The 26,464-nt window shown below is 42.5% G+C and overlaps 1 protein-coding gene across 1 annotated transcript in view; it reads right to left on the reverse strand.

Moving 5' to 3' along the window:
* Positions 1-18,889, reverse strand: part of Cystm1 (cysteine-rich transmembrane module containing 1) — a 59,846-nt gene extending 40,957 nt beyond the window's left edge. The window contains exon 1 of the mRNA XM_013020274.1: positions 18,734-18,889. The gene's annotated coding sequence lies outside the window, so the exon portion shown is untranslated. The remainder of the gene's footprint in view (positions 1-18,733) is intronic.
* Positions 18,890-26,464: the final 7,575 nt, after the last annotated feature.

Raw genomic sequence — 26,464 nt, forward strand, 5'->3', positions numbered from 1 at the left:
GGAAGGAAGGAAGGAAGGAAGGAAGGAAGGAAGGGAGGGAGGGAGGGAGGGAGGGAGGGAGGGAGGGAGGGAGAGAAGGAGAGGGAGAGAGAAAAGAAAGGAAGGAGGAAGAAGGAAGGAAGGGAGGGAGGGAGGAAGAGAAGGAGAGAGGGAGGGAGGGAAGGAGGAAGAGAAGGAGAAGGAGAGGGAAGGAGGGGGAGAGAGAGAAAAGAAAGGAAGGAGGGAGGGAGGAAGAGAAGGAGAGGAAGAGGGAAGGAGGGGGAGAGAAAGAAAAGAAAGGAGGAAGGGAGGGAGGGAGAAAAAAGGGAAAGAGAAGTGGGGAGGGAGGGAAGGGAGAGGGGAGAGGAGGGGAGGGGAAGGAGGAGGGAAATTTGATGACTTTTTTTTTTTTGCCAGTCATAGGGTTTAAACTCTGGACCTGGGCACTGTCCCTGGCCTCCTTTTGCTCAAGGGTAGCACTCCACCACTTGAGTCACAACACCACTTCCAACTTTTTCTGTGACTAGTTGGAAATAAAAGAGTCTCACAAACTTTGCTGCCCAGGCTGGCCTCAAACCACGATCCTTAGATCTCGGCCTCCTGAGTAGCTAGGATCACAGGCATGGGCCACCTGGCTCCAGATGACTTTTTAAGACCTCATAAAACAAAACTCACATCCAGCATAATTAAAACTGCCTTTACAGAATTTCCAGTAAAATAATGAGCCTTAGTGAACGACATTTACCAAACATACAGTGCTGACTCAATGCCTGAAATTGGGCTAAGTAGGGAGGAATATCAACGTGGCTCAAATCCTTCCTTGGGCAAATGGTTAAAAAGACAAACAAAATTATTTTTAGAAAAGGTGGGTTTCTAAATTGCTAGAGTAGAAGCTTAGACCCAGCAAAAGAGATGGAGGTCAAGAGAGTCCCCTGCAGTAGGTAATTATAAGTTAAAAACCTTATAATATGGAATTAAGATGGCTTGAAAGTCTCTATTTTGATGACATTTGTCCCTCAAAGACTCACATATTTTTTTAGGGCCTGACATGGATTTTAAACAAAAAACCAACCAAAAACCCTAGTCATCTTTCTCTTCTCTGATCTCTCTCTATGTCAACGTGGTATCACAGAACTAGCCAGACTTTCCCTTAACCCCAAATGAAACAATCATGGTGACTAATACTACATGCAGCATCTGAATCTGGATACAGATAAAAGCCTGCCATTTTTTGCATCATGTTTCTTCTTTCTTCCCAGGAAGACTGGAAAACCTAATTAAGTCCTGGCTGATGCAGAAGTCTCATTAACTGCCATATAGCCATTCTATAATTTATATCTCTTTATTTTTGCTATGTTGGGGATTAAATCCAGGGCCTTGTACATGCCAGGCAAGTTCTGTACCACTTAGCTAACTCCTAGCCCTAGTTAGTTATTTTTAAGCCATGGAAGTAGAACATAGCCACTATAACTACTCTGTTTGGAAATTCAATGTATGTGGCCTAATTTTATTAAAACTATAGCTTAAGTAGATTAGCCCAAAAATTATGTAATAATGATCACTCAGCCTTTAGGCAAAGTCTGAGTCTATATTTCTCTGGAGATACTGTTCCAAGAATTAACTTACAACTTCAGTTGTTGACTGAAAATTTCATGACTTTCCTTGATCAATTACACATTATGCTATATATTTTCTTGCTGGGGCCCTCAAAACTCTTCCAAATATATTTGTCCTCATTGCCCCCCCCATCATGTTTCCCCTCATTTCTGGTATATACCCTTCTCCCTTTGAGAAATCACCTAATGTCTAGGGTAAAAATCCCATCGGTTATTATGTATAGGTATAAAAACACTAAGGGTGTTCCAGCAACTATTGCCTCTTTCTACACATAAAACTCCTTTCCTGTGATTCCAAGACAGTTGGTCATCGAAAAGATCTCTATTCTTCTTGTACTTTCCTCTAAGCAAGAAAAACATCCAGTAAGAGAATGGCAAAAGTCACAAAAAGCATCTGAGAAGGATTAAAGATCCTAGAACTAGCATTTGAGAAGCAGGATTTACTGAGTACAAATCAACTGTTTCCAAGCTGGCAAAGCAGCAACCAAAATAAAAAGGGCTGTTTAACACTGATACGCTCTATATAAACAACAAAACAACAAAACCAAAGGGCAAATGAGTTTAAAATTTAAGTTTGATACTAAACTTTGTAAAATGACTGTTTTTTCTTGCTGATAAATTTGGTCAGGTAAAATAAGAGCCCCAAAATAGTCAAGTGCTGCACTCAGGATCAAGTTAAACAGTGGAAATTGTAGCATTAAAGAGAAATGAGAGCTCTAAACGAGACAGCTCAAACAGTGCAGCAGTCAAGCTCCATTAACAGACTATTAACCACTGCTACCTGTGATTCCATAAAAGACATACTTAAAGTCACAAGATTAGCAGTCAGTCAAAGAAACTTATTCTTTAGGAAAGTAGTCCTTAGAGATAACACACTAGAAAACCTCATCCAAGCAGAAAGCCAAGAAATAAGAAATAATAAGATTGGAAGCTGGTGGCTTGTGTCTTTAATCCTAACACCAGGAAGCTGAACTCTGAGGATTAAGGCTTGAAGCCTGACTGGAAGCCTCTTCTCTCCAACTAAGCAGCAAAAAGCTGAAAGTGGAGTTGTAGCTCAAATGCAAGAGTACCAGTCTTGAGCAGAAAAAGATAAGCCCTGAGGTTCAAGCCTCACTGGCACATAAAATAAGCAACTTTAAAAATTACTGTTAAATTACAATAGTTTATTAACTTATTAATTTAATAAGTTACTGCCTCCATAGACAGTACAGTGGAAAACTATCTTCCAGAAAAAGGAAAAATTCTCAATGGAAAATGAATATCACACATTTGAGAGGATGACAAAGAAAGGATCCATGCAGGTATATACAGTAAAGCCACATACACAGAACTCCTAAGTGATTTTTTTATTACCTTATACATAAAGGAATGAAAAAAGATTGGAAGAAAGCCTCCAATATAAAAGATAGACCAAAACAGGAAAAAAGAAAAAAAAGTCTAACAAAGAAGTTATATGTGTAACTATATGATAATTCTAAGTTTTATGGGGCTCCATTTTGTTCTTTCTTTTCTTTACTTGGGGAGCAAACAAGCTACACTGAGCTATATCCCCAACCATCATTTTTAATTTATGCTTTTGAAGTACAATATAATGCTGTATAAGAAAAACTTGTTTTATGCTGGTCCTGGGGCTTGGCCTTAGGTCCTGCTTTTCCCTGAGCTCTCAACCACTTGAACCACAGCTCCACTGCCAACTTTTTGGTGGTTAATTGGAGATAAGAGTCTCACAGACTATTCTGCCTGGTCTGGCTTCAAATTTTGATCCTTAGATCTTAGCCTCTTGGATATGATTAGAGGCATGAGCCTTCAGTGGCCAGTTGTGTACAAAGAATTTAAAAACTCATGCTGGTAATCCTAGCTACTTAGGAGGCTGAGATCTGAGGATCCCAGTTCAAAGACAGCCAGGGCAGGAAAGTCTGTGAGACTTCATCTCCAATTAACCACCAGTAAACCAGAAGTAGGGCTGTGGCTCAAAGTGGTAGAGCTTCAGCCTTGAGCAAAAGAGCTCAGGGACAGTGCCCAGGCCCAGAGTTCAAGCCTCACAACAACAACAAAACTAAATAAATAAATACAAAATATAAACCACAGGGTCAGCATGGCTCAACTTTTTTTTTTTTTTCCTGTCGGTTGTGTGGCTTAAACTCTGGGCCTGGGTGCTGTCCCTGAGCTCTTCAGTTCATGGCTGCTTCTACCACTTGAGCCACAGAGCCATTTCTGGTTCTCTGGTGGTTAATTGGAGATAAAAGTCTCACAGACTTTCCTGCCTGGCTGGCTTTGAACCACCATCCTCAGATTTCAGCCTCCTGAGTAGCTAGGATTACAGGCATGAGCCACCGGTGCCCAGCCTAACATTCTTTAAAATAAAAATACATTTTTATAACAGACTATAGTCCTAAAACAAACTCATAGTTTAATCAATTAACTAGACAAGTACCATAGCAATTCATAAAGGAAAGGTAGTGATCTGTTCCCCATAGTCTGCATTAAAAATTGACTGTGTATGAATTTTAATAAACACAAAATAAAGCCCCTCAAATCAGACTTACAAATAAAAGCTAAAAGAATCAAGCTTTTAGATAAAAATATTATCATATGCTCATTACTTTGGTAGGTTTTACCATATAACCCAGGAACTTTACTTTTCAATAAACAGTCATGCCTTGCTTAACTACAGAGATACATTCTGAAAAATATGTTGATAGGTGATTTTGTTATTGTGCAAACATCACAGAATATGTTTACACAAACTGAGATGGCTACTGCCTCATTAGTTAATATAATCTTATGGTACTACTGTTGCATGTTTAATTACTGATAACAATGCATTGAGTCCACAACAATACACTGAAGGAATTGAATAAGCTGAAGGTTCATCAATCACACAACAGATAAATTATAGTAAAATATGCAACAATAAATGAACTATTAATACACGTAACAAGGAAGAATCCTAGAGAGAGGAACAAGTAAAATCAACCAGATTCAGCCAACTTCACTGACACTTTATAATTCCATTAATATGAAGTTCAAAACAGGCAAGACTAGTCTAGGACATTGAAGGCTCGCCTTCAGGGATAAACAAAATGTCATGTTTACATAAAAACATAAAGCTGAGTTGAACATTTAAGATTTTCATGCTTTACATTGTACTGCAAATGACAGTATTTTGCTAGAAGGAAAATTATCTACAGCGGTTTCCCAGTGTGTTAGAATTATGGACATTTTTATTATTTATATTTACCTGTTTTCCAGATTTTCCAATGAGACCACATAGTGAGGAGAAATTCCAGTTTGCTTAATGCTTTCGGGATATTTTCACAATGCTCACCCCTCTTAAGCTCTACCTACTTCTGATGGTCCAACTTTTTTTGGGGGGTCCGGTCGTGGGGTCTGAACTCTGGCCTGGGCGCTGTCCCTCAGCTCTTCAGCTCAAGGCTAGCGCTCTACCACTTGTGAGCCACATTGCCACTTCCGGCTTTTTTTTCCCTGCTTATGTGGTGCTGAGGAATCAAACTCAGGGCCTCATGCATGCAAGGCAAGCGCTCTACCACTGAGCCACCTTCCCAGCCCTCCGATTTTTTTTCCTGTTACTACTCTTTACTGTTTTTTGTTATGGTTTTTGTAGTTGGGACTCTTTCTTACCAGACACTTAATTCATTAGAAGCCTTTAAATTACTTCCTTCTGCTTTCAAACTAAGAAGTCATTTGTCTGGGTAAAAGACATGAGGTTAAAAAAATTCTGCATGTAACAGATTTCCCTACCTTTTTATTACCAAAGCCTGAAGTCATGCTTATCTTTTTATTCTTAAATACCTTTGGTATTTAAATACCTTGGTGCTTTACAAAATTATCTTTAAAAACATGAGAACACATCTTATGGGTTGGAGACATGGCTCAGGTAGTAGAGGGCCAGACAATGGGCAAAAACAAGTGTCAGTGAGTTTGAGTCCCAGTTTCAGACAGGAAAAAAAAAATCTTACTGTAAAGACCTGTGTCACTTTTAGCTAGCCTTTTAGCAAGACCTTGTAAGTAGACTGTTTATACTCTAGGTCACTGGATTTTTCTTAAATCTCATGCCCATAGTTTTTCGGTGTGGTTTGTTGGCAAAAAAAAAAAAAAAAAAGGGCTGGGAAGGTGGCTTAATGGTAAAGCTCTTGCCTTGCATGCATGAGGCCCTGGGTTCGATTCCTCAGCACCACATAAGCAAAAAGAAAAAAGCCGGAACTGGTGCTGTGGCACAAGTGGTAGAGCGCTAGCCTTGAGCTGAAGAGCTGAGGGATAGCGCCCAGGCCCAGAGTTCAGGCCCCAGGACCAGACCAAAAAAAGCTGTGCTGGGAAGGTGGCTCAGTGGTAGAGTGCTTGCCTTGCATGCATGAGGCCCAAGGTTTGATTCCTCAGAACCACGTAAGGAGAAAAGCCAGAATAGTGCTGTCTCATGTGGCAGAGGGCTGGCCTTGAGCTGAAAAGCTGAGGGACAGCACCTAGGCCCAGAGGTCAGGCCCCAAAACTGACATACACATACACACACAAAAAAGCTTTAAGATGACTGGTTTTATGCTCTCATCTCTGGTTTACAGTTTTCATTAAATTATAGCATTGACTGTTACCTTATTCCAGTCATGGAATCATTTACTCAATTTGCATGGAACTCCCAGGAGCATAGTCTGTAACTAAGTACAAATTGTTTCAGGCACTATTGAGACAGTGGTAGGCAAGAGACTGTTCCTATTCAGACTACAAAGATAGTAAGATCAGCAATTACAAAATTAAACTAAGTTTAGAGGAAGCACAGAGCATTGTAAGTACAAAGTAGATAAGTAAGTAGACAGGGAAGTTATAAAGCTTTTAATAGTAAATGATGATCCCACTGAGAACTTTGGATTGGAAATTTGGATTGCTCAAACTTCACTCTTCATCCAATGGTAACAATCTGGACGTCTCAGAAAGAACAGAGCACATCAGAGAGAAGGAACAGATTCTTTATCATTAAAACCTATTGTATGGAATGAGACTAAAGAGCAACACAGCCCTGCCAAAAACCTTGTGTATTCCTGTCCTGCAGTTATTTTTTGCTCCATTAAAAAAGATTCTTGTAACTTTATTTAACATTTTTCCATCAGATGCCACTGGCAAATAATATTTATTTATGACTTACTAAATGTCAGGCCTAGAGCTGGGCATAAAAAGAACTCTACCATTAATTTAGGCTTTATGGGAAAGCTGAAAATAAAAATAAAATTGGCTTTTCTATTAGTTGGTTATTGCATCAGATGGAAAAATGCTAGAAATTCACCACATTTCAAGGGCATGTTAAGGGTATTTTGGCTAGACAAAACTCACTTTGGGAAGTCCAAGAGCAGATCTTAAGAGTTATACAATGTAACTGAAACTGAAGTACAAGTAGAATGCCTCCACACAATTGGGAGTCACATGTCACAAGTGATGGGCAATGAAGTTTAATTAGGAAAACAGTGGTCTTGAACCCAAACATTAAAATCAAAGCTGCAAGCACAGGCATTCCAGAACAGCAGGCCTTCATGTTGGAACAACCATTCCTGACGTGGACAGATGAACAGAGGGACACACAGCAGGAGGGGCTTAAAGATAGTAGTGTGGTCCCAGCATCGGCATACCGGGAGACCTCTCTCTGATCAACAGCACAACACAGGCAAGATATTTCATTTTATGCCTTGCTCATCATTTCTAGCTCTTTTTGCTGTGTGTCATTTCCTAATTTGCTTTTCTTTTGAGGGGCAGACTAGGAGACGACGATCTGCACTATTACTCCTTAACTGTTTAAAAATCTGATTCTGGTATCAACTTCCCAGTTACTACCAGCCATCACTTACTTCATTCATAATCTTTTGTTTGCCATAGAATTATATCAGGCCCTGAGCTATCCTCATATGTCAACAAGCAAATATTAGAGCATGTCTTTTATAACAATATTTTGGCTTATAGCTTTAGAACAGCCTCTATGTGGAGCACACAATGACACAAAGCTCAGACATGGGACTTTCCTGAACAAGGGATCCAGAGTGCACATGGAAGGCAAAAAATAGAAGTGAATCATCTGTGTCTGGAGGCTCTGACACAGAATCACAAAGAGGCTCAGCAGGTAGCTTTTGTTTTCCTTTCTCATAAAGAATACTTAATATAAAAACTATATGTTACTCTTAGTGGTACCTGTCTGTAATCCTAGCACTTGGGAGGCTAAGGTGGGAGGTCAGAGTTTGAGGCCAGTCTGGCTCCATAGTGGGATTCCAGTCCAAAAATAAACAACAACAACAACAAAAATCCAACGATGGTTTTTTGTTGTTGTTGTTGTTGTTTTGGCTAGTCGTGGGGCCTGAATTCTGGGCCTAGGCGCTATCCCTCAGCTCTTCAACGCAAGGTGAGCACTCTACCACGTGGGCCACAGTGCCACTTCCAGCTTTTTCTGCTTAAGTGGTGCTGAGGAATTGAACCCAGGGCCTCATGCATACAAGGCAAGCACTCTACCACGGAGCCACCTTCCCAGCCCCCCCAACGATGTTTATAATAGTATACCAATGTTTGTAATATAGTATACCGATGTTTGTGATAGTATACCTAAAATATAAATTATAGATACATGGCTTTGCTAATACATTCAAGTTAGCTGTTTTAAGCTCATTACACAAAGATGTAACAAGTATTTTTAACTTGTCCTGACAGATTAGATTAAGAGCAGCAAAGCTACATTACTCTCAGTAGCTCAGAATTATTTGAAAATGTCTATAACCAATCAATCTTGTCTTCCTCTAATATTTAACTTGTTATATTTGAAACTTTGAGGGAATGCAAGGAAGTTCTCTTCAACAGAGGATAACATATTACCTGTTATAATCTATTTGCATAAAGTTCTCTATAAAGAACTTCTGCCTGTAATCCTAGCTACTCAGGAGGCGAAGATCTTCAGAGATCATGGTTCACAGCCAGCCCATGCAAGAAAGTCTGTGAGATTCTTAATCTCCACTAAACTACCAAAAATAAAATTCAGAAGTAGAACTGTGGCTCAAGAGGTAAAGCACTAGCCTTAAGCTAAAGCAGCTCAGGCTCAGTGCCAAGTCTGAGTTCAAACCCCAGGACTGGCACAAAAAGATGTGTGTTAAAAGGCATAATCTGCCAAAAGAAAAAAATATATATTCAGAAGTAGAAAAGTGGCTCAAGAAAAAGTCAAGTTCAAGTTCTAGTATCAGCGCGCATGCACACACGCACACACACACACACACACAAATCTGCTGTTCTACATAAAGTTATGTTTTCAAATATATTTATTAGATAGTCTTTGAGGAAAACCATTACTACCTGAAAATATCAGTGACTGAAATGTTCAAACTTTAGACATTGGTATCCTATTCTTCCCTAATGTTTGGAGAAAACTGTGTGTGTGTGTATTGGAGGGTGAACTCAAAAACACTGTGTGTGTGTGAACTCAAAAACTGTGTGTGTGTGTGTGTGTGTATACACTGGAGTGTGAACTCAAGACCTAGTGTGTGTGTGTGTGTGTGTGTGTGTGTACACTGGAGTGTGAACTCAAGACCTAGGTGCTATGAACTTTTTTGCTTTGAGAGCAAAAAAGTTCTTGAGCCACAGTTCTACTTCTGGATTTTTTTTGGTAGTTTAGCAGAAATTAAGAATCTCACAGACTTTACTGCAAGGGCTGGTTTCAAATCTCCCATCCCTACAGGGTCTTGCTATGTATGTATCCTAGGTTGGCTTTAAACTAGAGATCAGTGTTCATGAGGCTGAAGCAGGAAAGTGGTTAGTTAGAGGCTAGCCAAGCTACACAAGGATACTCTGCCTTAAAAAAAATTACAATAATAAAGTTCTGTTTTTAGACCTGAATAGCTTGCATAGTGCTTGTAAAGGGGATGAGGATATGTATGTATGCTGGTACACTCAGGGTCTCACACTATGCTTGGCTTGCTTGCTCATGGCTGGTGCTCTAATTGGAAATGGAGTCTCATAGACTTTTCTGCCTAGGCTGGTTTCCAATCAAGATCCTCTAGGTCTCAGCCTCCTGTGTAGCTAAGATTATAGGTGTGAGCCACCAGAACTCAGCTTGTTTTGAGATAGGATCTTGCTATACGACCCAAGCTGACCTACAACATGCATTCCTCTGTTTCAACCTGCTAAGCACTAGGTTTATAGGCCTGTGCCGCCAAACTGGCACTGAGTTATATTAATAAATATAATTACTAGACTATACTTTTGTGTTAAACTTTTTATACATGTTATATTTGGCAAATGCATTTTTTTTAAATGGTCATGGGGCCTGAACTCTGGGCCTGGACGCTGTCCCTCAGCATTTCAGCTCAAGGCTAGCGGCCTACCACTTGAGCCACAGCACCACTTCCGGCTTTTTTCTGCATATGTGGTACTGAGGAATCAAACCCAGAGACTCATGCGTGTGAGGCAAGCGCTCAACCACTGAGCCAACTTGCCAGCCCACTTTTTTTTTTTTTAACAACATCTACTTTTTTTTTTTTTTTGTCATTCATAGGGCTTGAACTCTGGGCCTGGACACTGTCCCTCAGCTCTTCAGCTTAAGGCTAGCACTCTACTGCTTGAGCCACAATGCCACTTCCAGATTTTTTTGCTTATGTGGTGCTGAGGAATCGAATCCAGGGCGTCATGTATGCAAGGCAAGCACTTTACCACTGAGCCACCTTCCCAGCCCTTTTTCTGCTAGTCTTGAGGCTTGAACTCAGGGCCTGGGCAGTCTGGAGCATCTTTTGCTCAAGGCTAGCACTCTACCACTTGAGCCACAGTGCCACTTCCGGCTTTTTCTATTTATGTGGTACTGAGGAATCGAACCCAGGGTTTCATTCATGCTAGGCTAGCACTACCACTAAGCTATATTCCCAGCCCCAACATATACATTCTTTTGGGAAAAACTATTCTATTTCCGAACTTATTAAGAAGGAAAGTTATGCTTTTAAGATGCTTCCAACAAACAGAGATTATAATTTGCTCCAGGTATCACCTGTAAAAATCTAACTGAGACAGGATCTTTAGCTACACACAGTCCTGTGGGTTCCAAGCCAACCTCACCTAAGTCCCTTTCTCCAACTTCCATTCATCAGGTCCATACCTACAGTCCTCTGCAAAAACTAGAGGACTTCCTACTCACAGGACTCCTTTATGACTTAGTTTCTGGAAGAAGTCTCCAAGAGAGGACCCTGTCCCTTTCTGACTACGTCAAGTACTGCCAGCAAGTCCATACTCCCTTCCATACTGCTGGGCCCCACTTGGGGCAGAGGCATGCCCAGCCTTACCTAGCCACTCAGATAGGGGACTCTGGTCAGCATCCCAACAAGGACGCTACCAAAAGTCAGTGGTTCTTTCTCAGGAACAAAACAAAACAAAACTGAAGCCTCTGAATTACATCTAGTCACAGAACATACAGGACAGCACTGTAACTCTGGAACTTCAAATACTCAGCCTTCACAGTGAGAATGGAGAGAAAATGTGGCCTGGTAAGACAAAGGATCAAAAGAGGGGGCAGCACTGAACAGAAGGGAAGGGAAAGAGGAAGAAAGCTGTTAACACAGAAAGAGTTGGGAAATGAAAGGCAGGGTTAGAGAATGAGGAGCTAGAGAAGGGAAGAATTCTATCTCCTGCCAAGTTGAGAGGATGAATTAGAAAGAGACAAGGGTATCCCTGCCAACAAGCCTGATAAAGCCACTACCCAGGCCAGGTCCCCCAGGGGCAAGCCCCTGAAAGACAGGTTCTGCCTGCCTACTCCTAGAGCATTAGATTAGGTTTTGTGGGAAAGTAGAACTCTTGATGGATTAGAAAAAGGTCCCCATAGCTTAAATGTGCTAGCAATTTAACTAAGCACTCTTGGTTGTTGTGCCATGAAAGCCACTTTTCTGACCCTTGGAGGGAGATGCAACTCAGTCAACACTGTGAGTGGCTCTTAATGGTAACAGTGACTCAGTTCACACTACTCATGCCTACCCTCATGGCACCCTAAGAGATTGCACAACCCCACAGCAGCTCTCTACCTACTTTCTCCTGATTTTTAAAGGCATGGGCTCAATGGACAGTTAAGTTTGGGGGGAATGCTGACTTCTGTCATGAGTAACATCCACAAAGAGCCTTCTATATGTGAAAGACAAAGGGCTCATAGAAGTTGAAATACTGAGATTAAAAAAAAAAGCACCCCTTGAGCCCCCAAGAAAATCGACTCTTCCAGGAGCCCACGTGCACAAAAAGAACAACATACCACAGCATCAACAAAGCCATATCCTGTCTACAAGCCTGAAATTTAAGATAGCAACAGCTCTATCAGCTCTCAACTCTCCTTTAGGCAAACTTAAAAAAATGTATTTGTACTTTTCCTTTTGTTTACTTAAGACAGGTTATTTGTCCATTCATAGCCACACTGGCCTTGAAATCCTGATCTTTCTGTCTCACCCTCCTAAGTACTAGGATCACAGGTGTGGACCACTACTCTGAGCCTTAATCTTTTTTTCACTTTTGTATGTTTGTGTGTATATGTGCACTCTCTGTATTCGGGCTTGAAGTCAGTGCCTTGTGCTTTCACATAGCTTTTTCATTTAAGGATGGGTTCTACCACTTGATCCATATTTCTACTTCTGGCATTTTGGTGGTTAATTGGAGTAAAAGTCTCACAAACTTTTCTTGCCCAAACTGGCTTTGAACCTGGGTCCTCAGACCTCAGACAGGAGCCACCTGGCACCTAGCATGCTCATGTCTTTTTAACTCCTAGATTCTTCATTCTGTGGCTTTTCTAGTATCAGAGACACCCTAGTTTTGATACATGACTTAAGAGGCTCTCTCTTAAAAGCTGTCTACTTAAACCATCCCTACTATCATCTATTGCCACCAGAAAAACTCAGTCTTGGTGAGTCATACCTTTGGCTCAGACAGTCTTTCCACATGTGGGAAATGTGACATGGTTTGAGGAACGTGGAGAGACAGCTTTAATTTTTTTTGTACTGGAATCTAAACTCAGGGCTTGAATTTGCAAAACAGGTACTCTATCATTTAAGTCATGCTTCCAATCCTTCCCTCCCTCCCTCCCTCCCTTCCTTTCTTCTTTAAATACAAGGTATTACTTTATGCTCAAGCCAACCTGGGCTGTGATCCTCCCACTTATGCATCCCCTGTGGCTGGGCCCCTGAACACAGATATTGAGATGGAGTCTCACAAACTTTTATGCCCCTCTGGATTCTAACCTTGATTACCTTCTCCTCCTTACCATCCACCTACCAAGCAGTTCGAAAGTTTGAGCCACCACACCTGGCCTTGCATTTATTTGTGGTAGGAATTATAGAAGTTTTCGATTCAAAGCAATGGCAGTTCCCCCTTGTAAGTAAATTTTACAGTTAAAAAAAAAAATAGGTCCAACTAGGCGCCAGTAGCTCACACCCGTAATCCTACTTTAGAAGGCTGAGATCTCAAGATCAAAATTCAAAGCCAGCCTGGGCAGAAAAGTCCGTGAGACTCTTACCTCCCATGACTGACAAAAAAAAATAGGTCCAAAGAAAAATTTTAACAGTAAAAATGCCATGGGATAAGACAATTGCTTCTCACTGGAATTTCATCTGGCCATCAACAGACATTAAAGATCACCAAGAATAAAGTGGCACTGTAGCTCAAGTGGTAGAGCGCTCGCCTTGAACTGAAGAGCTGAGGGACAGTGCCCAGGCCCAGAGTTCAAGCCCCACGACCGACAAAAAAAAAAAAAAAAACTATATAGAAAGCCGGGCGCTGGTGGCTCACGCCTGTAATCCTAGCTACTCAGGAGGCTGAGATCTGAGGATGGCGGTTCAAAGCCAGCCTGGGCAGGAGAGACCGTGAGACTCCTAACTCCAGTAAACCACCAGAAAACCGGAAGTGGCGCTGTAGCTCAAGTGGTAGAGTGCTCGCCTTGAGCTGAAGAGCTGAGGGACAGCGCCCAGGCCCAGAGTTCAAGCCCCATGACCGACAAAAAAAAAATAAAAAATAAAAAATCACCAAGAATAGTTCAACAATGTTAGTAGAGCCAAGAGGATACAGAAAATGGGAATGGAGATTAAACTGGCTTTAGAGGGAATTGTCAGAAAAACTGGATGATGGAGGAACAGGGAGGATTAGTGGCAGCCAGAAAGTACCAAGCCTTGAGCTTGTTAGGCAAGCTCTTTACTCAAACCATTCTTGCTACCCTCCTTTCCTCCCCGCCTCCCCCATCCTCCACCCTCTGCCGGCTTTTTTTGCTTAATTTTCAGGTACTATCTCAAGCTCAGACTGAGATCTTTATACTTATGGCTGCCTATAGAGCTGATATACAATACTACAGAGAGTTTACTGAGGTGGGGTGTTGCTAACTTTTGCCAAGGCTAATCTTGAACCATTTGATCTCCACCTCCTGAGTAGCATAGCTACAATTATAGGGTTTTGAGCCACAGCACACAGCTAGATTGTTTTTTGTTTGAACTCAGGACCTAGCTGCTTCCTATCTTTCTTTGAACAGAAAATGTCTAGTTTCTAGGCATGATGTGTTTTCTGGGCCAGTGCTCTTAGGACTGGCTATTCTTTAGCATAAATGATAGGCACCTCTGAATAAGGCATTTTAACTCCATAATGAGTAAATTCAGATAGAGAAACCCTCCTCCTCCTATGACTACCAACACTCTCTGAGGCCATATAATTAAGAGTTCAGAAAAATATAAATCATCCTTTGTTTATGACAGTCATACACAGCCTTGCTGCCCATAAAGGCTGGATTCAAACAATCCAGTTGCACACAGCTAACTTTGAGGCCTAAGTCAGTACACAGATGTGCACAAATTTTTGATGGGGTTACATCCTAATAAAGCCACTATAGGTTAAAATATTATGAAAAATGCAGTTAATATTCTGAATACCATAGCTTAGACTAGCCTTCTTTAAATGTGCCCAGTTTACTTTAGCCTGCATTTAGGCAAAATATCTAAATAAGGTATATTGCATAGTAACATGTTGAGTATCTCTTATAATTTATTAACTACCATAATAAAAAAATTAAAGAAAGAAAACAATGAGCTGAGTGAAGTGGTGCATGTGGTGCATGCATATAATCCCAGCACTCAGGAGGAAGTAGAATTGGAAGTCCAAGATTATATGGGTAAACTTTTGCACCACTGTAAAGTAGAAAAATTGTAAGTTGAATCACTGTAAATCAGAGACCATTATAGTACTATTTCACATGTGTCTCCTGAAGACTATAAGTACATTGTTCCAAGGTCATTTTATTTATTTTAGTGCCAGTCCTGGAGCTTCAACTCAGGGCCTGGGTGCTGTCTCTGAGGTCTTTTTGCCCAGGCTAGCACTCTTACCACTTGAGCCACAGCTCTACTTCTGGCTTTTTTGATGATTAACTGGAGGTAAGAGTCTCATGAAGTTTCCTGCCCATGCTAGTTTCGAACTGTAATTTTCAGATTTCAGCTTCCAGAGTAGCTAGGATTATTGACATGAGCTATCAGTGCCCAGCTTCAAGGTCACTTCTTTTTAAAGAACTCTCTGTATTTAGTGCTTGAAGTGTTGTGAACCTTTTTGGATGTAGGACTGGACGGTCAACTTAGGTCCTATTTACCTTGCTACCATATAGCTGCTTTTAATTGCTGACTCCTACTTTATAGTCAAGCCAATTAGTGGCCTGGGCCAACCCCCAAGAGCACAACACTCAGCTCAGCTTAAGGAAAACAAGAAGTCTCTTCGGTCTAAATTTTCCTCAGGTGAGAAAGTTTCATCTGGTCAACAACATCAGAAGTTTAAGAGCTGGATGTCATAGTTCCAGAGTACCTGGAGAGTCCATATTAGCAAGCACATAAATCTAAATAAACATAGCAAGGCCGTGGCCCATCAAACATAGGATAGGGAAATGTTAAAAAGATTACTCTTTCACTTCTCACCTAATTTAGTAACCATTAATACCTTTCTGGGCTGAGACAATTTGATTACTCTTTCACTTCTCACCTAATTTAGTAACCATTAATACCTTTCTGGGCTGAGACAATTTCCTGTAATCTAGCTGTTAAAAGGATGTTGGATGGAAAGCTGCCAGACCCAGAGCCTATAGTGTTACTAGTTTACTGCATGCACTGGAAAAGAACCAAGACTGTTACAGATTAAAAGGTAATGAACAACCCATGTTTACTGATGTATGAAATACAAACAGGCACAAAACCATGGACCTCCAGATCTTGATTATAGACTGATTGGTAATCCAATCTATAGATTCCACAGGGTAGACTAAAAAACCTTAGAGTTTGAAGGAGATTATTACAAAAGTTTGTAACTTTTACCTTTTTCTTTTTCTTTTTTTCCAGTCCTGGGGCTTGAACTCAGGGCCTGGGCACTGTCCCTGAGCCTCTTTGAGCCCAAGGCTAGCACTCTTCTCCTTAAGCTAAAGCACCACTTCCAGCTTTTTCTGAGTAGTTTATTGAGTTTCACATACTTTTCTGCCTGGGCTGGCTTCGAACCGTGATCCTCAGATCTTAGCCTCCTGAGTAGCTAGGATTACAGGTGTGCGCCAGTGACGCACCCAGAACCTTTTTCTTTCTTACTACAAGATTTACTATCCAAAAAATAAAATATTCTGCTTCGAGGGGCTCAAATCTCATATAGCCTTTAATTAATTTTCCTGGGTACCTGATCACTACTAGGTTCAAGATCAACTACTAGGTTCCATGCCAGGAAAGGAGTGGCCAACCCAGGTGACACAGGTGAAATTCCTAGATATCCTGTGTCTCTCACCTTGGCCAATTACCCCCCCCCCCCGAGAAAAACCATTTCTGTTGAAAGTCAGTGCTAGTGTGTATGGATGGTAGCTTGTGTTTAGGGAAATAATGTTTCTCCTGACAATGAAACCTGAAGTTCTCTACCAATGGTAAAACTTGTGGAAGTGGCACCAGTGAATGAAAAGGAAAACACACAAAACAACCCCTCTTGGACTATTTAACTGTCCTGACAACACATAGTTATTGTGTCTGGGGGAGGGAGGAGGTGGATTGTTTCTTTCTATAGGAAGATAATTAGTTGCCCACTTATAGTATGATCAAAGAGATTCAGAAAGTAGGATATATATGTAATTAAAGACCAAGTCTCATAGCCCAGACTATTCTGAACTTCCTAAATAGCTCAGACTACCCTCAAACTTGTGAACTCTGGAGTACTGGGATTACAAGAGTATATCATTACCTCTAGCCAAAAAAATTTTAATGCAGTCAAGACACCTAATTTCCAACAACTCTTACAAGGTCAAGGCTCCTTAAAAACTACTGTGGCCTTTTACACGTTTTGATTTTTTGCTTTGTTTTGGTAATCATCTATCCTGGGACTTCTTTCACAAAGAATGATTTCACTGGAAGTTCATTTTTCTTGAATTCCCACCAATCTAAATTTGCCCTCCCAGTGCTGGATTCTATATTTACATACAGACCAGCTGTGGCCACCTTCTGAAGTTCTTAGCAATTCCCCAAACTGCCTTTTCCTGTACAGGATCCCTGGAGGTCCAATTTTGTTTCTTGGAGTCAAACAAATACTATGCAAGTTACTGAGAAAATTCAGTCATTTCACTTCCTCCCAGTAAGTTTTTAATGTTTCAATATAAAAATGTATAACTGTATGTATCTTTTATCATAGTATCAACATACTTTTGGGCTGGGAAAAATTAAAGCCACAAAATCATTCCTCCTTATATAACAAAAATATATTTTGCCTGCCTCTTAAGCCTATTAAAATTCAGGGAGTCTTACACTGAGAAGCCCACAAACTGAGCAAAGCAAGCAGACTTGGTTAGTTTACCAAGTCTCCCAAAATTGTGTCTGGGGTACTAATTCTCTCTCTCTTTTTTTTTAATGGTTGTGGGGCCTGAACTCTGGGCCTGGGCACTGTCCCTCAGCTCTTCAGCTCAAAGCTAGCGCTCTAGCGCTTGAAACACAGCACCACTTCCGGCTTTTTCTGCTTATGTGGTGCTGAGGAATCGAACCCAGGGCCTCATGCATGCAAGGCAAGCACTCTACCACTGAGCTACCTTCCCAGCCCCACTAATTCTCTTTAATAACTCCTTTCCCATTAAATCTACCAGGTGGTGGGGGTTTCAATTCCACCCTAGGCAGAAGAGGTGTATTTGTAAGACATTTGAAACCCCTGAAGGGGGAGATGGTGGATATTAGTCTCCCTGCATATTGAGGTACGGTCAGCTCTGTCATTTAATCCACTCAAATGAGGTATAAGAAAATAAGCTGCTGAAGGGTGTGTCCTTTCTCAAAACAAACAAAAAAATTTTAAAAACCAATCTGTTAGCAATGGCTGGGGTGTTATACCAGCAACTAGCTGGCTGTGTCCGCACCGAGTCCGTTTAAAATTTTTCATAAACAAAATTGGAAGAATCCCATTAGAGAAGAGTTCGAGTGTTATTTCCTTTTTTTTTTATTTGTCACATCAACTTTTCAGTGTATCCCCAATCACAGGGTTCCAACAGCCCCAATCTATCCTCTTTTCCCTTCCAGCCCTCATCCCTCAAGACCCCTCTCAGAGCTAACCTCAACATGTCTACTCAGTTTCCCACCCTCTGCCCTCTCGCCACCGTGGGATCCCTTCCTCACAACCCGCCCCCCTCCGTCGGATCCCCAGCAACACCCCTCAAAGCCCGGCCAAACCCAGCACCCGGCTCAGCGCTCCACACTTCCCACCCAGTCCACCTCGCCCCCTGCGAGCCCAGTGGGGGCTCCCCACCCGCCCACACCCCGCTTCCAGAAGGCTCAGGAGGGCAAGCAGAGCGGTGCCTCAGAAATCGCAGCCCCAGGCAGAGACATCCAGAAGCTTGGGAGGACGGACGTCCCCTGAGACAAGGCGAGACGAGCTCGGCTCCAAGCCGCGAGCGCGGCCGCAGAAACCTGAAGCCCTTCAGCGGGCAGACGGCGAAGGGAGCGCGAGGGGCGTCCTAGCAGAGCCGCGGGGCACAGCCGCTTCCCCGCCGCCGCCGCCGCCGCCGCCGCCGCCGCGCGCTCCCCGCCACAGCCCGGCCCGGTCCCAGTCCCGCCGGCTCTCCCAGCGCCCTTCGCGCAGCCCGACCCCTCCACGCCTCCCCTGCCCCCCGCCTGACGGAGCCCCCTCACCTCTTTTCCCACACAAACAGACTAGGTACTGCTCGACTCCGGCCCGAGAAGACCCAACCGCACTGTACGAAACGCGCCGCACCTGCCACAAGCGAGTGAGGAGCCGCCGCGAGCGAGTGAAGACCGCCGCGCGCCTGACGTCACGGCAACCGCAAGCGCCCGGAGCTCGGAATCACCTGATTTCCCTGGCAACGCGCATGGGGTGGGGCGGGGAGAGGGGCGGGGCAAGGGCGGTGTCACAGCACAGTCCCCGCCCACGCCGCTATCTCTGGAGCCACTGCCGGGAGCGCTCTGGCTCCGGCTGCCCCGCAGGCACCGCCCCCCTCGGGTTGGGTCGCAGCTCCGAGACTCCAGCCCATCCTCCTCCCAGCCCTCGCCTGCCAGCCGCCAATTCGGATGCCTGGGAAGAAAGAGCCTGTGCCCGGTGGGACTCTGCTCAGCACGTGCCGTGCGGGGCTCGTGTGCGCCGCTGCCTAATGGTCGTCTGAGGCAGACCCCGCTGGGCTCAGGGACTTACTTCGAGCGGTACCTACGAAGGCTGGGCTGGTAGTGCTTGTTCGGCGTCAACTTGTTCCCACTTTGAACCGTGGACTGAGAATTTATAGACTTGAATTTCAACTGCCAGAGGCGGAAGGGAGGAGCTGCAGCCAGGCCCAGAACCTTCGGAGGAGGCGAAGGTCTGTTTCCCCAGAAATGACTGATTTCTCAGGAAACCTCTCCTGGGGAGAAAGCCTGGGAGCCACGCCTGGAGCACGCTTGCAAATCCAACTTGCAATACTTTTTTTTCTTCTTCTTCCAGTATTTGATTTTCTGGAATGTGATATGTTTTAGTGGTAAGATTGACTGCCTAACGCGAGGGAGGCCTGGTTCCATCCCCAGAAAAGACAAAAGAAAGAAAACACAATTTGTGTCCAACTTCCTCATCTTGCTTGCTATAATCTACATATGTGTTTGAGATTCTCCAAACAGACCATGAAAATGTAAACAAATGAGACGACAAACATTTCATGGAGATCCCAGTTTCAGAGTCGCTACTTAGCCTTTTACTTATTTGATGAATTTATCTCGAATTCACTCTTCACTTCCTACGTTACCACTCCATGAGTCCAAGTCAAAAGACATATTTAATCCCTAACTTTCTGGCTAAATCAACAAATATGTTATCAGAAATTTAAGGCAGCTCAGCTGACCTCCATACTTGCATAAGATTAAAAAAAAAGAAAAGAATTAAGGCAAGAGTCAAACATCAAGGCAGTAGGAAAGTTTATTTGAAAAGAAATATAACAGAGAACTGGGCACCAGTGACTCACAGTAATCATATCTACTTGGGAGGCTGAGATGTGAGGATCACCATTTGAAACCAGCCTAGGCTGATAAGTCTATCAGACTCTTACCTCTAACCACCCAAAAGCTGGAAGTGGAAATGTGGTAGGGCACCAGCCGTAAGCAAAAAAGCTCAGGGACAGCACTCAGGCCCTAAGTTATATAGTAACATGTTGAATATCTCATAATTTATTAAATTATAAGCCTCAGACCAACACACACACACACACACACACAAAATAGCAGAGAAAGAGAACATAACTTAAATATGCTATGGGAAGACAGAACTTGAGCCTATCTCCGCCATCTTGTGCCTGTCTTCCATATAGACTGGCCTTAAGAGGGAAAAGTAGAGTTCTTGAAGATGGCTTTCTGATGGGTGGGTTTCTTTCCTCTTTCCTACATTGTCATGTCATCAGAGATTTAGTGCCCAGTCCTTATTTCCTCATTCTTTTGTCCTTCTTACTGCCTCATTCTTTTGTAGCCCTCTGCCCCCATTTTGTTGTTAGACAGGTTTTAGTTTATCAGCTAATCTTGCCCTCTGCAAGTTGTAAAGGCTACAATTCCTTGGTTATTTGCTTTTCTACTAACATATCTGCACCACTCTGAAGATTTCATATATGTTGTCTTTCCCTCACAAACAATAGGACCTTAAATCATGGAATTCTTTTATAACCAACTTCTAGTGATCCTCTTTGGTACGAGGCTGATTGAGTCATGATCCTAGGAGATCAAGAATATCTGAGTAAGCTGGGCACCTGTGGCTCATGCTTATGATCCTAGCAACTCAGGAGGCTGAGATCTGAGGATCATGGTTCAAAGCCAGGAAGGTCCACGAGACTCATCTCTAATTAATTATCAAAAAGCCACAAGTGAAGCTCTAACTCAAGTGGTAAACTGCTAGCTTTGAGCAAAAATATCTCATGGACAGCACCCTGGCCCTGAGCTCAAGCCCCAGAATCAGCATACACACACAGAGAGAATCAAAGACTATATGAGTAGCCAGACATGGTGGGCCATGGCTGTAATCCTAGGACTCAGTCACCAGGAGAATTCCAAGTTTAAGGCCAGCTTGACCTATATAATGAAACCTTGTTTTTTTTTTTTGTTTTTTGTTTTTGTTTTTTTTTTTAAAAGCCAAGTGCCAGTGGTTCATGCCTGTAATCCTACTCAGGAGGCTGAGATCTGAGAATTGTGGTTCAAAGCCAGCCCAAGCAGAAGTCCCTGTGAGACTCTTATCTCCAATTAACTATTCAAAAACCAGAAATGGCACTATGGCTCAAGTGGAAGAGTGCTTGCCTTGAGCACAAAGCGGCAAAGGGATAGTACCCAGGCCCTGAGTTCAAGCCCCACAACCAACAACAAAAAGAAAGAAATGTGTACCCTTTGTACTGTTTATTATGTACTTAATCATTTTTATTGTAGTGGCACCTTTTTCCCATTTATTTTGTTTTAATATTTTTATCATTGTAAAGGTGATATACAGAATGGTTACAGTTTCATAAGTCAGGAAGAGAACAGAAAAGTAATAGACCAGACTTTATTCTCAACAGGCTATTACTCGCAAGGGGCACAGACCTTCCCTGGGTATGGAGGTTGTACAAGGGACTGGTTTTCAGGGCTGGGTTTATATGGGTCTTAACAAGGAAGCAGAAAATAAAAAATAGGCTATGGTCTCTTGGGGGGCAAGGGCGGTGTCCTTGGCCAGACCTAGAATGGAATACTTCACTTGGGGTGAGGGGGTTTTCAGCCAAGCCAAGGTCAAAGTGACCTGCTTGTGGACAAGCACATGAGCATGCACCTGGTGCTTTGCTTGACCTGGAGGAATAAGGCGGGGGACAGTCCTTCATATTCCATCTAGGTGTAGATACATAAAAAAGATCAGGCTCAGAAGGGTGAGGAAAATCCTTCAATGAGAACAAAACAGATTCCCATCTATGAGTACATTTATTTTTGGACAATGTCACTTCTTCCCTTGCTCTCTTCCAGTTTTTTCCCTCCTGTCCCCACCCACAAGTTGTATAGTTCATTTTCAACACACTGCATTTCATCGCTGCTGCATTTGTTTATCCTTTATCCCTGCATTCCTGTGCTCCCCTCACCCTCTGAAAGACAGATAAACAAGACAAAAATAAAAGAAAAACAAAGGGAAAAAACCCTCTTTTTCCATTGTTTCCTGGAGTTCATTTTGATAAATAATATTTTCTATGATAGAGGCAGAATTATTTAGTCATTTTTATTGTAATAGCACTTAAAATGTATACCTTTATTTTAAAAAGAGACTAGCATATAAATAAGACATTTGTGAAAGGTAGAAAAGAATCATGGCGCCAGACCAGAAGAGTTGAGAAAATGGAGAAAAGAGGCAGAAAATGTGATCCCAGCTCTCAAGAAGAGTGATCAAGAAGATGGTGGGAACAGGGCAGAGGCAGCCAGGTCTGGGGTACTTGGCAGAACTGAGGACTTCCACAGAAGCATAGTGCCAGAGGCAGGCTAGAGAGAGGGAGTTGAGCCAGAATGGTTTAAAGGATCCTCCAGGGGGAAGAGTGAAAGAAGTGGAGATAAAAAGCAAGTGGGCAGTGCTTTCACAGGGGTGGTTGTAAGGAAGGGCAAGTAAAGAGAGACCTAGCAAGGGGGGCTAAAAGCATTAAAGAGAAGGGAGCCAAGAGGTTGCCAATGTGAAGACAGGAAAGAAGCAACAGGTAAAGGAGAACCTGATGAGCTGACAGCCATTCAGGGCAAGACAATATCCTGGCAAAAAAGAGAAGCTTTGTTTGATGATAGGGCAAAGGGCATGCATGAGCACTTGAAAACTATCTTTGGACCATCAGAAGCAAATTTCTGATCTCTCAGCAGAACATAGATGAGAAAAGAGCACATCTGTTAACTACATTTTCACAGTCCCAATCAAGACAGTTTCCTTAGTGTAATATACATATGTCTTTCTACCTTTAATCTGGTCTGCGGAAGGTGGAAATAGACTCGAAGGGAGGAGAAATTGCCTTGGAAGGGAGAGAAGCCATTCATGGCATCTGCATATGGGGCTTGTGCTAAAGGGAGAAAGATGCTTCAGTAACTTTTCAGTCAAGTCTCTAGCCATTCCTTTTTTTTTTTCCTGAGCTGGTAGGATGAGAGTGTAACCATCAAAACAAAAAGCAGAGCATTCCTCAACCTACCCCCAACCTCCACAGCTAAGGAAGGGATGATATCACATGGGCAAAAACTCCAAGAATGTTGCTGGCAGCATCCTAGATCTAGAGATGTAGCCAGAGAGCACATTTTCCAAGTGTTCTAGGATTTGCCCTCCAGTCCCAGGACTTAGAAGCGGCCAGATGTAGAAGTTGATGCAAGACAGTTTATCTGTGAATTGAAAATAATCATATCCACTCACAAGACTATCATAAAATTTAAATGAAGTCTAGGACCAAGAAAAAGAACCCTGATTCATAACTTATTTTCGGTGCTGAGGATCAATCTTAGATCCTTGTACATGGTTGGCAAATGCTCTACCACTGGGTTTCACTTCCAGTACAATTTATTTATTTTTTTGTGGATCATGGGGCTTGAACTCAGGGCCTGGGCACCAACCATCCCTGAGCTTTTTTGCTCAAGGCTAGTGCTTTGAGCCACAAAGCCACTTCTGGTTTTCTGGTGGTTAGCTGGAGATAAAAGAGTCTCATGGACTTTCCTGCCCTGGCTGGCTTTGAACCATGATCCTCAGATCTCAGCCTCCTGAGTAGCTAGAATTATAAGCATAAGCCACTGGAGCCCAGCTTCTTACAATGTTTTTTAACAGGCTTTTTCCTTTTTCCCTTTTGGTACCATGGATGAAATCCAGGGCCTTGTATATGCTAGGCAAGTGTTCTACCACTGAGCTACATCCCAGTCCTAAAATTCCTATTAAAAAAACATTTTGTTTTTATAGCATAAAAAGATAATTGGCTTTTTAGTCCCACCCATTAATCTAAAGCAAGAGAAAAACTTGGCATCCTTGTCTGCATTTTAAAACTCCTTCACTCTGCTTCTCTGTCATGCAATCCCTTGGGCTCCATGAAGGTCAAAATGGATTATAAAGCACCTTTATGACAAGATATTGAAACTACTCCCAAGGAAGGGAATAGCACAGACTCCCAGGACAGGCCACTCCCCCCTCCCCCACCCCAATAAGGGCAATTACCTATAATGAAGAGGCTGAATACTAAAGCAGGATTAATCATCTCATGAGAATGAGATTGTTCCCTTCAAATAATGCTAGGAATAAATTTTTCCAAAACTCCCCTGGAACAACCAGGCCTGAGATAATGATCAAGCAAACCATTCTTTGCCTGAGACTATATAATTGTGCCCATTCTCTTTTCCTTACCCCAGTTCTTTCTCTACTTAAACACGAAGCTCCTGTTTGGACCCCAAAGCTTGGCTAAAGTGCTTACTTTGCCTGTTCTTTAGGTTTGACCATGCTACAAAATAAATCTCTCTTTGCTCTTCACCATTACTCACTTGTCTCTTTGTATTTTGGGATGTGTGGCTGGACCTGATATGTCTGGCCTAGAATTCCAATTATATACTAACATATCCCACTTGTTCACTCAACAGAGTATTTCTTAAAGCCTGGAGATATAGTTCAGGGGATCAATCCCCAGCACCAAAAATAATAAAAATTAATTTTAAAAGTTATTTAACAGTTTCTTGCTGCCAACAAGGTACCAGGGGCACATATCTATAATCCTAGCTGCTCAGAAGGCTGAGAGATCTGAGGATCAAGGTTTGAAGCCAGCAGAAAAGTCCATAAGGGTCCATCTCCAAAATGACTAGCAAAAAAACATGGCTCAAATGATAGAGCAGCAGCTGAGCAAGCAAGCAGAGTAATCACAAGGCCCTGAGATCAAAATTCAGTATCAGAAGAAAGAAGTTTCTTAGCTGTCTAGTAGAGTGCACTGAACTCTAATGAATATGAAAGTAGCATGTCCCTGGCTTGGTTCTCCAGGCATGTGACTCCTGCTGGGAAGAGGAGACAGCATACGACTTCAGGGCCACAGTGAAATTGAATGCTAAACTATGCATGCCCTTCTGTGCCCTCACCATTCACAGAACAGGGGCCATGCCAGCTGCACTGGCCAGGTGGGTGGCATGAAAGGAAGGGACTGGGTCAGAGCCTTGAAAGATAACCAGGAATTCGTAGAAGTATTCAGAGTCACAGAAATGACCTCAGCAGCTGTAGCAGGGGCTCAGTTAATATTTACTAGACAAATGAGCAAGCAAAAATAACCATGAAATTATTGGGTATAGTATAAGATCAGCCTAATGGATGCTATGATGAATGAGTGAATGAATGAATACAGAAGCAAAAACAAACTAGAGAATTGTGAGCATACTTATGGGATCAGTCTAAGTGGATGGTGGAGCCTGAAGAGTTGGGGGGAAATAAATAGAGACAGTAGATTGTGGGGGAGCTTCCTCAGAAACCGTAGACTATTCCTCAGCCATCCACTGGCAGCAGCATGGCATCTGCATCTAGAATGACAGAGTTGCATGTGGACTCCATCACTTAACCTACAGAAAATTACTTAGCATCTGTGCATTAGTTTCCTTGTCTTTAAAAAAAAGGAGATAATAAAGATTCATCTTAAGGAACTGAGAAACCTATGAAACCTAAGCATGGTGCACAGCAATTAATTTGTCTTCTTTGTTTTGGGAGTACCAAGGCTTGATCTCAAAGCCTCAGGGCTTTACTTGCTCCTCTGGTGCTCTACCATTTCATCTACAGGTATGGCATTTGCCGATTAATTGAAGTCTCACACACTTTTCTTTCCTACCTACCTTCCTTCCTTCCTTCCTTCCTTCCTTCCTTCCTTCCTTCCTTTTCTTTTTCTCCCTTCCTTCCTTCGTTTCTTTCTTTCTTTTTTGTTGGCTATGGGCTTGAACTCAGGGCCGAGATGCTGTCCCAGGGCTTTTTTGCTCAGGACTAGAACTCTACCACTTTGAGCCATAGCACCACTTCCAGTTTTCTGGTGGTTAATTGAAGACAAGAGGTTTATGGGCTTTCTGAGTTTGAACACTGAGGTCCTCAGATCTCAGCCTCTTGAGTATCTAGGATTATAGGCATGAGTCACCAGGGCCACATTATCTTACATACTTTCCTTCCCAGGTGGCTTTGAATGCAATTCTCCAGGATCCAGGATTCAGCCTCCTGAGTAGCTAGGATGACATTCATGAGCCACTGCCACCCAGCATAGTAGTTTCTACTAATTGTATTCATTTTACTAAAAAAAAAAAACGAGAAGAGAATAGATACAATATAAAAACTAGAAGAAATTACACACATTCCTTGAATTGGGAAAAATTTTGAAGCATCATTTGGCAATACCATTCAGGCTGGCTCAGAAGGGAAAGTAGGGCCATAGCAAAGGC

This window comes from Dipodomys ordii, unplaced genomic scaffold, assembly GCF_000151885.1.
Source record: "Dipodomys ordii isolate 6190 unplaced genomic scaffold, Dord_2.0 Scaffold50, whole genome shotgun sequence".
Taxonomy (NCBI): Eukaryota; Metazoa; Chordata; class Mammalia; order Rodentia; family Heteromyidae; genus Dipodomys; species Dipodomys ordii.